This window comes from Lonchura striata, chromosome 1A (genome assembly GCF_050655825.1).
Source record: "Lonchura striata isolate lonStrDom1 chromosome 1A, ASM5065582v1, whole genome shotgun sequence".
Classification (NCBI taxonomy): Eukaryota; Metazoa; Chordata; class Aves; order Passeriformes; family Estrildidae; genus Lonchura; species Lonchura striata.
The window spans coordinates 17,930,078-17,942,278 of NC_140741.1; the positions used below are offsets into that span (position 1 = coordinate 17,930,078).

The 12,201-nt window shown below is 41.5% G+C and overlaps 1 protein-coding gene across 18 annotated transcripts in view; it reads right to left on the reverse strand.

Annotated features, from left to right (window-relative positions):
* The window catches only part of SOX5 (SRY-box transcription factor 5), a 607,791-nt gene that overhangs the window by 340,734 nt on the left and 254,856 nt on the right, over positions 1–12,201 (reverse strand). For 2 of the 18 annotated variants that reach the window (XM_085570319.1, XM_085570337.1), the window contains exon 4: positions 1,779–1,911. The exons of the other annotated variants lie outside the window; for them this stretch is intronic. The gene's annotated coding sequence lies outside the window, so the exon portion shown is untranslated. The remainder of the gene's footprint in view (positions 1–1,778; positions 1,912–12,201) is intronic. 18 annotated transcript variants of the gene reach the window in all.

Genomic DNA, 12,201 nt, shown 5'->3' on the forward strand with positions numbered 1-12,201 from the left:
TGCTAAATCTTGGACTTCTTTTCAGTAGCAAATTTTAATGCAAGACAAAGGCACAGCAAACATTGAAGTTTTTTGGTCCAACAGGATCATTTAAAATTAAAGCAATCTAGAGGCATCAGCCTTCTACTATCTCCTGCAATAAATAATTTGGAATAATCTTTCCTTGTAACAACATTCTCACCTACACACTGTCTAAAGCATGTGTGTTTGTATATACCCATATATATATATAAACACATCCTTGAATACAAACAGTTGGAAAGACTTCATCCTGAGCATGACTTGCCAGGAAATCTGGAGAATTCTGATATATGATGAGTTAAAATATTAACAGATGTGCACATTCAAAGTGAGAATTTAATCCTGAATTTGATCAGGAATACACATTGAACTCTGGTGGAGAAAACTCTGAAATTCTATAACATTACCCAAAATGTTCTTTGTTAAATCATGGGAAATCTTGTGTTTCAGATTCTTCAATTCCTGGTTCCAGTGCAAGTCTGGAGTTGCTTGTACAGCATTGGTCCTGTGAAAACCTCACTCAAAGGACAGGAGTCCCTCACCAGGCACCCCAGTGGGTGTTCACATCACCTGCCCCAGGGATCCAACTGCTCATGAAGCCAAGGCAAGCTCCCACTAGGGATGCTCTGAGGGCCCCTGGGATGAGCCTACCTGTCTCTATTGATTACACAGATGGCTTTAGCTCCTAATTTAGTTACCTAATTTAATAGAGGCTCCATGGTTGTTATAATTTTATCCTCAAACCTTATTGTAGCACACATGCTAGTCACTCGATCCCAAACGAGGTGGGTCTGAGCTAAATTCAGGTTTTTGCCGAAAATGAGCCCACATGCAAACCTGGATTCCCTCAAGCTCTAAGAATCAAAGATCTTCTTCCAGGGGGAAGTTTCTCTGACCTAGCTATAGCTTTGCCTGGAAATTTGGATTATTTATAGCTTTATAAGCAATAAAAACCCCCGTCAAAAGCTTTCTTATTTATTTCATTCCATTTATACAGTAAGTTTTATATACCGTTTTTTCCAGCCTTCAGTTATTACTACTGAAGCATTTTTATATTATTCTTCATAAGCAGCAGAGAACTTACAGAAGTACAAATAGCTTGCCTGGAATTTGCATATCATTCCCCATTGAAGTGTTACCTCCCTTCCTTTTCCTCTCCAGCTTATAACACACAGCAGTGGGAGATGAGCAGACAAAGTCCTGTTAGAGCTGAAAAGAAAATCCTACCTACACGATGGAATTAGAATCACAGAATCATTTAGGCTGGAAAAGACCTCTGAGATCATCTGCTCCAACGTTTGACTGATGATCATATTGTCAATTAGACCAGAGCACTGAGTGCCACATCCAGTCATTTCCTGAACACCTCCAGGGATGGAGACTCCACCACCTCCCTGGGCAGCTTGTTTCAAAACTTAACAACCCTTTTGTGAAGAAGCTTATCCTGATGCCAAGCCTGAACCTCCCTGGGCACAGCTTGAGGCCAGTTCCCTTTTTCCTGTCCCTGTTCCCTGGAGCACAGCCCAACCCCAGCAGGCTGTCCCCTCCTGCCAGGGAGCTGTGCAGAGCCACAAGGTCCCTCTGAGACTCCTTTTCCCCAGGTTAAACACCCCCAGCTCCCTCAGCTGCTCCTCATCAGACTTGTGCTCCAGACCTTTCCCAAGCTGTCTCCTTCTCTGGACACACTCCAGCCCCCCAGTATCTTTCTTTTCCTGAGGGGCCCAGAACTGGACACAGGACTCAGGGTTTGGACTCACCAGTGCTCTGTACAAAGGGACAATCACTCCCCTGGACCTGCTGCTCATGTTATTTTTGGTACAGTTATCACATTCAGCCAGGCAGAGGGCATGCCTGTGTGCAGCCTCTCCATCTGTGCTGGAGATACAGCACCTGAAAGGGTTAAGAGAGAGAGAAGAGCTTTCAGAAATACCTGGGAACAAAGATACCTGCGGGGTGTGCTCAGTTGGTTTTGAAACTATCATGTTCTAGCACTGTTATTGAAGATCTGCTGTTCTAACACTGGCTGAGTATGTTGCTATTGATATCCTGCTGGACAGTTCTGTGGCTGGAATTGTGTCAGATCAGTTAAGCTTCTTGTCAGGATATTAATTTTGGCCAGGATCAAGCCCTGGGCAGGCCAGCCCACAGGACAGGCTGTGGTAGGGCTGTGGAGCACAAACCCTGCTGCCTTCACCCTCCCCAGGCTGCCCAGGGGAGGGGACAGCTCCATCCAAGCACTGGGAGCACTCTGTGCTCCATGGGGCACCCTGCACAGAGAGCACTCAGCCGCTACACACATCCACACATCCACTGCTTGCCTTTATTTTTAAGTCACTCCTGCTCCAAACTGCCCCTTCCTTTTGCATATTTTCATGCTGCCTTCTGGGGAGTTAGATATATATATATATATATTTTTTTTTTTTTAATAGGCTCTCCTCAGGATGATGTCTAACTATCCTCCCAGTCTCCTCTCCACCTATTTGACATATCTCCTAAAAATGGACAAATTCTCATGGGCTACCCCACAAATCTCCCCCCTCAGTAATGAACTCATCCAAATTTGTTTCATGATACAAAGTGTTGCCTCTTCAGTACGTTTTCAAGACCCATTTCAAACTCTCAGCACTTAAAGCTGAGGTGTTCAAATATTATCTTTGTCCATAATAACACTGCCTGCTCTTTGCTTCCTGCCTCTTCATCCCAAAGGACTTTTTTTTTTTTTTTTTTTTGCACATTCTAAAATAACTGCATCTTCTTAATGGCCTCCTGTGAAGAACTTTATACAAAGCATTTCAGCACTTAAATAAATCATATCCCCAGTTGTTCCCTGACCACTATTTTACAAACCCTTCCTATGAAGGAGGAAAAACAATCTAATTAGTTAATCTTTGCACAGTACTTTGAAGAAGAAAGTGCTGTCTCTGTTTGAACATTTTTACACCACCTGGTGTGTTGCTTTTGGTTCAGTCTTCAAAACAGATGAGGATCCAACACCAGCCCCCCTAGGAACCATCCCAAAGAGCCACCCTCGCTTTCTGCCTCATTGGGATACTCCTCGGACAAAACCACTCTCACACACATATCAATATCCAGAAAGAAAATAAAATGCCCTTCAAATCCTAACTGTGTCATTTGCCAGTGTACTACAGGCTTTTTGCTGTAAATGAACACATGCTCAAAACCCTCACTGGTTTGAGGACTGATCCTTCAACCCAGGAGGAAGGTTTCCGTTCACCAGCTGTGCTGGATGAATGTCTGACTGTTGGGATAAGGGTGTTGTAGCACATGCTTTTGAGATTTTCATGGCTCTACAAACCAGCAAGAGAGTTACTAAAATACAGCAACAGTAGCAATAACTTCTCATCAGCGGGTGTCCTGTGGCCTGGAAGAGAGCTTGGTGAAGAAGTAAGCCAGGAATGGATCGGGTCTCTCTAATTTACAACACAAACTATCAATGAAATAAATTAATCAAGGGACAATTAATGTACAGTAGCAGGAAATTCAGGCCCCAGCTCTGCAGCACATGGCCTGGGTTTGAAAGCTGGCTAGACCCTACGTCATGAGGTTTTTATTGCTGAGGAGCTGGTGCTGCTTTTCTTTCAACCAACGCCCTGGCTTTTTGTTTTCTGTCTCTAAGTGAGGGCTTGTGGTTGTTTCTAACCCATATGTCTTTAGTTTCGAGCCACGTGGTTTGCCCCCTCTGTCTCATCATTGCTTTTGGCCCAGTTTCTTGACAGGAAATGCGAGATTTATTTTGTCTGGCCTGAACTACATTGTTCCTTCCTGACTACTGGTGTTACTTCACTCAAAATAACATGGCTTTGTGCTTATTGCCTGTGCAAGGTCAGAGCCTGAGGGGTACAGGCACATTTAAGAGCAATGATGAGAGGAGGGGATGAGGCTTCAGGGCAAGAAAAGAGACTAAAAGACAGAGGGCAGATGGAGAAACAGGTAAGAAATTAAGACTTTATTTAAAAACTTTTCATTTGGAGGAGATCCCCTTCAGACAGCAATAAGCTGAACTGCTGCTGCAGAATAACTCTTGGATATATATTCAGGCCAAGCTCCTAATGCTAACATTATCATATGAAGCAGAATATTTGCCAGGTAATTTTTACCACAAATTTAAGGAGAAAAAAAAAGTTACCAAAATTGATACAAGGAATTTTAAATATGTTGCTGAAGATTTTCAGATTTTCTTTGGTCACTCAGCAGATCAAGCAGCTCAGGAACGTGGAATGAATGTGGTTCAGATCAAAGCTGAATGCAAACAAACATACAAATGCTGAAAACCAAACATCAGCTCTTAAAGGAATTATATTCGAGTTCCTCTGGTGCTTGTAGAAGGATTTGAAAGTCTTTTGCTGGTATCATTAAGTACATAGTAAATGAACTTGTAAAAGGAGGGGCAGGAGCTGTGCCAGGCATTGCTGGGCTGCTGAAACCTGTGCCACTAAACCAAGAGCAGAGCAGCCGTGTTACAAAACAGCCTGTTTTACTATGGACAAAAATAGCATTTGAGCACCTCAGCCAAGAGTTGCCAAACTCCTTTATGACTCATCAAAGGGCTAAAAAACCCCATCTCTCCCATTTACCTGATCTGAAATGAATCCAAAGCAACAAAGTTGATTCTCCAGCCAGCATCCCAGCCTGCAATACATTTACTCTGAGTGGGAAATGCAGCTCCAGCCTGCCCACAGTCTTGATGTTATCCTTGAAATTTGACTTAAAGAAGGTGTCCACAAGGGTAATGGACACTTTTGCTTAGAACACATCCGAACAATAAAGTACCTTTTTCACACTGAATTCTTCATCTTAGGCTGCTCTCAAATTTTTTTTTTTTAATAGGATACTTTTGACAAGGTCATCCTCACAGCATTTATACTTGTTCAGCAGGAACTCAAAAGACTGCTGAAAGTCTGCAGCCACAAATCATTACTAACCAGAGATTCAAATGTCCTTGGGTAACTCTGCAAGTTCTGATGCTTTTGTGACTTTTGTCTGACACCAGTCAAAACAAACTGTCCAGGATGGGGCCAGGAGCCTGGAAGAAGGGAAGAATGGCTTTTCTAACAATCTGAACCGGCAACCTGAAAGTCAAAAAGCAGTCCAGGCCCACTCATGGTAGCCTTTTGCTGCCTCAAACACTAAGTCACATTACTGGATCGGTACCATGTCACTGCACCAGGCACTGGGCTGCTCTGTGTGGTACAGAAAGCCAGTGCTCTGTCCTGGGATGGTCTGCCCAGGTAGGATCTTCAGCAATATCCCAGAATTCTGCTCCCTAAGTATCAAATCATATTCCCACGTGTGGTCAGCCAGCTTCTTCTCACCAAATGGTGTTCTGTACCAGCTGGACAGGGTGTCTCAGGAGATGGGTCTTGCTTTTTATTCCAGAAACACAAGGCCGGTGTGCACACTGATTCAAACAACTCATTTATTTGGTCAAAGCTAGACAAGGGTCTAAAAAATGTGGGACATGAAAAGTGTGGGTTCCAAACAGGGAGGAGCAGGGCCTCCCTTTTCTACAGGAGGTTGTTACAGTGGCTCAGCTTAGTGCAGTGTGACAAGTGACAAGAGCAGAGATTGTCCTTTGCCATTTGGGGGCAAGTTTCCAGCAGAGGGATTGCTTTAGTGCAGACGACACTAGCAGCAATCTGCATGCTGAAGTTTCTATCTCTTTTATACCATTACCTCAAATTGATTATCCTCATGAAACGGGGAGTGTCTTAGTTTAAAAACACATGGTCAAGCTTTATGGTCCAGTTCTACTCCTTTTTTGCTGAGGTCTGAAGACTCAAAAGCTTCTCAAATTAAGAATGGCCATTTAGTAAAAAACTGCTTTTAGATTGAATTTAAGTTGGCAAAAGCTTTTCAGCAGGATGGTGAGGCAAATATGCCCAGTGCCAGCTTCCTGAAGTTCACCCCCATACTTCTCAAGGGAGTGGCTAAAACCTGTGGGCCACCTTCACTAGTGCTTTGCACCCTTCAGAGTGTCCTTATTTTGTTGCAATTAGGTTTAGATACTGATTAGCATTCCATGATCGCCCTACTTTACAGTCCCTTCATTTTCTTAGCTTAAAAAATAGCGAAGTTGCAATGCTGTAGTGTTTCTGTTGTGATTGTCATGATGGAAGCAGAGCCAATGCATTTTGCCCGTGTTTTACTCACCGCCATCTGGCAGGGATATGGTGACATGCTAATCTTCACAGGACTCTTGTTTTTCAACTATCTGCTGGACAACTAAGGAGATCACCAGGCTGCTGGGATGAGTGCCAGATGGGAGGCAGGTATGTTTAAGATTCTTATTTTCTTTCAGTGCTTTCACATGCTGTTCATGGAGTGGCAGGAAAAGTGAAAAGGGGGAGGAGGGAATGAGTCAGTGACTAGACTAAAACTGTTCAAAATCACACTGAAGTTCTGCAAAAGGTGGTTGTTCACAGTTCACCTCTTACCTGCTGTTTGCTCACTTGGCCTTGAGGTCTGGATGGGCTTTTTGTAAGTCCTTTCCTGGGCTTTGCCCAGTGTTCCCAGTCTGACAGGCACATGTCTGAACAAACACACAATTCTCAATAAAATGGCCACATTTTCCTCTCTTCCTCATTTTTGTAGTGCTGGTGAGCTCTGGGGTAGTGGAAGGACAGTCATATGCTGCCTCACTAGTAATTACAGGCAGCTGACATGGTACTAGCACAGAGTTGAGTCTTGCAGGGGAAGTAGAATTGTGCCAGCTTTGTATCAAGGGTGAGAGAAAAGCCTTTGTTCATCTCCCTGAACTTCAGGGCTGCTTAAATGGTAAATATTGCTGTAATAAGATGGAGACTGGGTCTTCTTGCTGACAAATGCCAAAGTAACCCAAACAATAATGATAGCATCAAAGCTATATAGATACTTTGAAATTTATGTAAAAATCCTAACAAGAAAATCCATCAGGTTCTGAACTGTGAGAGGACAACTGCAAACAGTGCATGAAGCAGTCAGTAGATGACTGCTCCTCAAGTGATCCAGACAATAAGCCAGCTCTGTCTGGAACATGCTCAGCTCTCAGACACATGCTGCTTCCTAAGCTTCCCTCCTAGATCCCACATCTCTCAGTCCCTTTAGGAGGGGCCACAGCTGCAAGTCTCAGCAGGGAAGAGGGTGTGCAGCACCTACCCAATTCACTGGGGCTGGAGCCAGTGCCAGCCCCTGTCAGCATTTCAGAAGAAATCAGCAACTTCAGCAAATGTATTTAACAAATGCCTTACTCTGACTCACCTTCTTGCAGTGGGGCCAAAAAAGAGAGTCTAGTTTTAGCCACTGTAATGACTAACATTCATAATGACTAGCAAAGAATTACAGCTAAAAACACAAGCTGCTTTAGCTCAAACTAAACAGTCATGGCTCACCAGTTAGAACTGAAAGATTCATGCTCAGCTCAAGTGCAGAGGAATATCTGTGGCACACTCTCACCAACATGACATTAGCAGAGCTAAGTGCAATAAATCCTTATTACAGTAGGCTTCTCAGAGCAAAGGTTTCTGATGAGGGGGCTGGTTTGGAAGAACCCTGTGTGGCATTAATTAAGCAAAACAAACAACTCCTCACAAATCTCCCCCAAAACAAGTAACAGAGCACAAAATCACTCTCAAGTTGGAAATGAACCTGTGGTTACAGCCAAGGGTAAAGCACTGGACATGCACAGGTACCTCTACCTGTCTTTCCTCACTATATGTAAGACAATCACTATGAAAATGATCTGCTCCATTATTAATTAAATATCTATAAATTCACACAGATACACAGATAGTCTCTCTCTCTCTCTCAATAGGCCTTGGCATAAGGGTGCATACAGAATTTTGGCACTGTGCTGAGAGTGGAATAGGCGGCACAACCTAGACATGCCCAAGCCTTCTTGACACAGGAACAGCTTCTCTTCCCTATGCCAGTGGTTTGCTCAGTGCCAGCTCCAATGCACACCCCCTTCCAGGAATGGCTCTCATCCATGCTGGCAAACAAAATGATAGAGAAGAAAATACGAAATTACTCTTCAGAATCTAAGTGGAAGGATGAGCACGGTGCCAAGTGAGAAGTATCCAAATGTGAGATCCCACGCTGCTGCATGTCAGTTGGAAAGATGACACACATACAGAAAGTCAGGCAAACAGGTTCGTCCACAAAGGGAAGCTAAAGGAGACTATTTGCATTTTGTGCAGTAAAATGTTTAAATCAGCACTGCACAAATGATGTACAAAAACACTCACTACAGTCACTAAGAATGCAAGCACCCTACATGGCAGCTGGCCAGCAAAGCCTTTCATTAAATACAGTGTGATGAGAAGGAAATAGTAAAGTGGCTGCTGACCTCTGAAGGCCAGCAGGTAATGCAAGCCAATTGATTATTCAGTTCTAATGAAGGGATCCAATACTTATTTTGGACTACTCACAGGAGAATAAAGCGAGAGTTCAGGGTGAAGTAAAGTTGACTTTATTTAACAATCTGTGACTGATTATAAGGGAACAGCAAGTTCCAGATGGGTGGGAGTGCTTACAAAAACCCCTCTATTTTCCTACAACTTACAATCAATGCTTTTAGTTTCCATGTATTGTAATGTTGCCACTTAACACGACAAGTACAGAACAAAGAAACATGAAACTAACTTCGCACCAAAATTTGGGGACTGAATAGGACATGCTTTCCCACTCAAAGGATGTAGTTCAGGCTTCTAATTTTAGCACCTATTCAAGACAATATTTCATTTATAATGTTCCTTGGTCGAGCCCTTGGCTCTGACCTAAGTCTAAGAAACTTTAATTCTGTTACGTAAAATATGCTGGCTTTTTGAGACAGAAATCATGCCTCATTCTGTGCTGTAAAAAATCATCATGCAGACAGTCTTTTTAAATAACATTCACTTTAGCCATTATTTATTTTCAACTATCTGTCTTTAAGAACTACTGTAATTTTGAAATGAACAATTGTTTTCCTTTTTAAAATTAATCATATGCATGTCCTCATAACCACCTAGATTTATTGCTGTGGGTGGGTAAATCACATGGAAGCATGGAAATCCCAACAGTTTGAAAAGTAATTAGTCCCTTTTCTGTTACAATTGCAAGTTCAAGAAACTGTTCATTTTTACACTCAGAAAAGGCACACTTTAACATTGTGATTCCCGTTCCGTGCCTTTGCCCACCCAGTATCTAATCCCCACTGTCTTGGCACAGCAGTGGAAAAGCAGCAGGATCGTGAAGAATGGTAAAAGCCTAGGACTTAGCAGCCTTAATTGCTTCATATTCAGTGAAAAGCAAAAGAAAATGTCTGTGTTTGTCTACTTGCAGAGCTCCTAAGTAAGCCCTGCTAGACAGAGTAGGTGCATTAGAGCCACCATGTGCTCCTGGCTCAGCAGAGATACCTAAGATAACACAACCCAACTTCCAGCCTCAAGGGCTTCCCCAGGCAGCAGCTAGAAAAGGGTTAATGCCTGATGTTTCCATTAAACCTGACCTACCTGACTGTTTTGCAGCAGCCTGATAAGAATCCTTGTGTTGCACTTTTTTTTCCCCCGTGGACAAATGGAGTCAGTCCATGAAGAGTAGTGCTCTAACAAAAGGTCAATTAATTTTAAATGGACACACACAGCCTTACTTCTACTTAAAACAAACATGGCAGGGCAAGGCCTGCCTGCTCTGTGCAGCTACTCACCAAGAATTAAAAGCTCCCCATTCGAGATCTAATGGATGCAGAACATATTTGGACGCATCCATGTGTACCTTGAACAGAAATCAATACTTTCACCTCACAACTCCAGACAGGACAATATCCAGCCTCCTTGAGCTCTCCAATCCAAAACATCTATCATCTCATCTCTAAACTTTCGAGGACCAGATACAATCTCCTTCACTGGGAATTTATGGTTGGGTAAGAAAAGCAGTAACAATAAAAAGCCCACAAAGCCTTTCTAAAGAAAGTGGTTCTTTTACCTACTTAATTTTAAAACTCAACTCTGAATTAATTTTCAACACTAAAAGATTGAGGATGGGTGTCTTAAGAGGAGTCATTATAGGATTTTCATTCCTCTGGTCAACTTTTTGAACATACCAAAGGCCAAAGCAGACCACATTAACTGGTCAGGATTACACAAATTCACGAGGATCAGAACTCATATAGTGAAAATCACCTTTCTGAATAACATCAGTTGACCCTAACTCAAATATGGGAAATGAACTTAATCCTAGGAGGTGTTTCACCAGACCACATTTGTAGTATCACTATTGGGAAGATAAAATTAAGAGGTCCCAATGGTGAACAGCACATCATCCAATATTCCAGCATATATTTCCTACAGGCTTTACTACCAGAGTTAAATATTTTTATTAATACCAAAAATACTTTTTATAGAGCTCAAATACAAATTTCTCAGAAGCTGAAGCTATCACAGGCTCTATGTTTCTTAGTTTGGAATGTTCTGTTTTTCTTTATTTTTTGGGATGCTCTGGTTTTCTTTTTGATTGAAACAATAGCCCTCACTAAATCAAACTTTTCTACAAGAAAATTCTGATTGTGCCAAAATACTCTAAGTAAATTAAATATTCTGGAAAAAGATCAATGCAATGCAAGTCATTTAGTTTATTTAAGTAATAGTGAAATAATTTTGCAGCAGTTAGAATAAAACTTATGAAGGGCAGGGCAAATATGTGTCAAAAAGAGCAAAATAGTACCTGACTTCAAAGAAATTAAAATTGTGGGAACTATAAACTTCAGTTCACTTTCAGTTCCCAGAAAATGAGAAAAAAACAGGCAAACTTTTGTAAGTACATGATTGGTAACAAGGAGAAAAATAATGCACACACCAGTGTTGACTTGCCAAGAAAATACCTTGCTAAATGAATCTCTTTCTGCTACTTATAATTCTTTGCAGAGCAGTAGGAGTAGCAGTTGCCATGCTTGGTTTGTGGTTCACTTTTTGAAACTCCCTCACACTACCTTCACACAAGCCAAATATAAGATCTTCAAGGGAAAGGATATTGCTGGAACTATCACAACACAGATTTCCAAGGAAAACAATGAAAACATCATTAATGGCTCATTACTTAAATGGAAGAATGCACAGAGCAGCTTTCCAAAAGGATCTGTCCTAAATCAGGTGCTACTCAGGATTTTATTCACAGCTTAGACAATGGAATAGAGTGTTCCTATGAAATCCACAGACAGCATCAAACTGGGTGAGACAGCAAGTAGGAAGACAGAATCAGAATTCTAAATAATCTTGAAAATTGGAGGAACAGCCTTAAAAGGGTGCAATGGGGACAAGGAGATGAAAATATAATTAGGTAGAACAGTTAACTGCACAAATGCTGGAAGCAGGGAGCACTTCCTTGGGAAAGTAGCTGAATGTTACAATCCATTGCAAGTCAACAACATTATAATATTGTGGAAAAGTCCTAACAGCAGACCAGGATGATTCATGAATGTACATGGAAAAAAGTTCTCATTCTATTTCATCACTGGAAAGGTCTCTGGAGGGAAAAAATTGGGGCACTTCTCTAGAAAAGAGACATGAACTACCTGTAGATGGTTTCTAATTTCCACTTGAAATTTAATCATCTGTATCTATAAACATCTTTTTCCTTATCCCATATCTTAAAATGTTCTTCCCTTCCTTGGTGTATTAATACCAAATAAATAATCTAATACCTTTAAACACTCCATAAATTGAGCTGTACAAAGCCTTCTATGTGAATTGTACAATGGCTTCCTTCCCTCTTTTCCTGGGAATACCAAACCTGATACATCCTGCACCCAATTTGCCTTTTTCATATTCTTGCATTTAACATTTCACAGTCATCCTTTGATCACCTAAATATCACCTAGGTCTTTCCCTCTCACCTTGAGGAAGGGAGGAGATGACAAGGTATAAAAAACATCATTAGTCCTTAAGCAAATGACCTTGTTGTTTCTACTGCAAATTTTTATCTATAAATCCCCTTCAATTTTGGCATTACGGCATTGTGAATCTCCCCTAAAATGACAGTGCCTCTCAAATTTTATGGTTGGTTTCTGTTTAAAACACAACTAAGAAAAATTATTGATCTTTCTTTATTGGTCTTCTTTCCCCCTTTTATTTAGGTATATGAAGGATGAAAATCTCACTGTGCAAATCACAATTTGTTCTTGTGTGTTTAGTTTGTTGGATTTTT